The 2300-nt window shown below is 41.7% G+C and overlaps 1 pseudogene; it reads right to left on the minus strand.

Annotated features, from left to right (window-relative positions):
- Positions 1–383: 383 nt before the first annotated feature.
- LOC104849250 lies at positions 384–1290 on the minus strand (annotated as a pseudogene).
- Positions 1291–2300: the final 1010 nt, after the last annotated feature.

The raw sequence follows: 2300 nt of genomic DNA on the forward strand, positions 1-2300 counted from the left end.
AGTGTATCTTCAATATTCTATTCTCATAAACAAATCTACAGAAATGTATGCAATTGGTTTATTAGTGCATAGTGCATGGTAATCCCTGGTATATGTACTGCTCAATTGGGTAATAGGGGATCATCTGCTCTACAGCAAATTTGAAGCACAGGCACAATTTTGAATTTTGTATATAAATTCAGTCTTATTCTTACATTAGTATAATGAAACCACTTTTGGAGGAAATTTTTAATATGCATATCTTATTTAAATAAATCCTCCAAAGAGAAATGGAGAATTTATTGACTTTACTTTGAAGGCTTTGTAGTTATCTGTCAAATTTATATGGGTAGCTCATTAACATTCCCTTATTAGAAATATCAGTATTTCCATATAATAGTTCTCAGAAGGACTTAAAAGTCTCAAAATTCTGTGTCTCCTTTGGCTTGCTTCTCTCTGGATTCCACCCAGGCTTTATTAATGGTTCGCTTCATATCATGATCTCCATCTTCATAAGTTTTCTTTAGAACATTCATTAATCCCTCACTAGGATCTGTTTCACCATCATAGGATGGCTTTTCTTTTTCTTTATATTCTTCTTCAACCTGAGTCAAGTACTCCCATTGCATGTTTTCTTCTTTCTTTCTACATAAGAACTAAATCGGTCTTGATTGTTTTGAACTGCCTTCCACTGAGAGGGGTTTCACTATCATAAAGTAACTCTTCCCATTTAGATTTTTTACCAAGAGATCAAATGACGACCTCTCTGAAATGCACCTGTGCCGTCTCAGCAGGAACTTGATGAACTCCAGTTAAGGTAATGCAGATTTTCATAAGCTTATTGACTGATCCTATCCATAATTACTGATTTTTAGCATATATCCTGTTGTGATGGGAGCAACCACAGCAGCTGGTTTTTCATTGTCAAGAAATTCTGGTATCTTTTGTGATTTTTGTTGCACTTTATTCTTTATTTCTATTTCTTTTTTTTTTTCTCATTGAGTTTATTGGTACTTTTTAGGTATACAGTAGAGTTACATTCATCATTGGGATCTTGTACCTTTACATTATAGGTCTTGGTTCTCATTTTTTCCCCTTACTCCTCCCTTCACCCACTCCTCCCCTCACTGTTTACAAAAACTTTGTTTCCATTTTTTCATTTTCTTATATTTTTCTTTTCCCAGCTGTCAGGGCATTACCTACTCTCTTCCTTGTGGCCCTTTCCAACACCTTTACCTCTTCTAGATCATTCTGCAACTCCTCCAAAGCTGAAGCCATGGCCTGAGTCAGATCAAAGGCCCGAGCTGCAGGTGTGCACTCAGGGACAGGAACTGCCCAGCCCAGAGTGCTTTCCATGCCCATGGACCTCATCATCATGGGCAACTGTGCACACCAGACCTGGGGCAGACCACCATCTGCCCTCTGCTTGCTATGAAATTTAAGGCCACTGCCATCCACCCTAGTGCCTCCAGCTTCACTCATCCCCGCTCTGCTTGGTCCTGCCCACCTGATCAGCCCTAACTTATCTTTCATCGTGTTTCTATTTTTACAATTGCAGTTACCCTTGGGATTAATTAACTAGTTAACTGGAGGGAGGAGAAAAGAAAATACAACCCCACAGTCTTAGGCAAAGGGATTTCAGAATCCTGGAGTAAAAACCATTTTTGGAAAACACATGATGAATTCCAGCACTTTTTAAACAACTTTTGAAAATTGCTTCAAAAATATCTTTTTACAGATTGCTATTTTATATTTGTCTCAACCATAACTTTGGAAAGGAAAAGAGTATTTTGCAAAGTAGAAGGAGGAGGCCCACCATAATATTGGTAAGTATGCACAGATCCCAGGGAGCAGCTGTGTGGAGCAGTCCCAGCCAGAGCGCCACCCTGACTCCAGAGGCTTAAGCATACTTCCCAAGCCAAAAGCCTGCCCAGTAAAGAGCTGCACAGGTGAACAAGCTTCAGCCAGAAGCCCGCCATGCCAAACCATCAGTAAGTGCACACAGATCCAGGGAAGCAGCAAGGTGGGCCAGTGCAGAGCAGTTGCAGGCAGTCCCAGCCAGGGTTCTATCCCAACCCCGGAGGCTCAGGCACACCCACTCAAGCTAAGGGCCCACCTGGAGAAGAGCTGCACAGGCATACAAGCAACTGCCAGAGGCTCACCCTGATACCATTGATAAGTGCACAGAGACCCTAGCCAGAACACTGTGCAGACAATAGAAACTGTGGTACACAGCCCCCCAGCCAAAGGCTCTCCCAGACAACAGTTACATAGGGGCCCCAGCAAGAGGCATACCTAGATACCATCCAAAGTGTGCAAAG

This window comes from Fukomys damarensis, unplaced genomic scaffold, assembly GCF_012274545.1.
Source record: "Fukomys damarensis isolate Sample0158 unplaced genomic scaffold, DMR_v1.0_HiC HiC_scaffold_30, whole genome shotgun sequence".
NCBI classification, from domain to species: domain Eukaryota; kingdom Metazoa; phylum Chordata; class Mammalia; order Rodentia; family Bathyergidae; genus Fukomys; species Fukomys damarensis.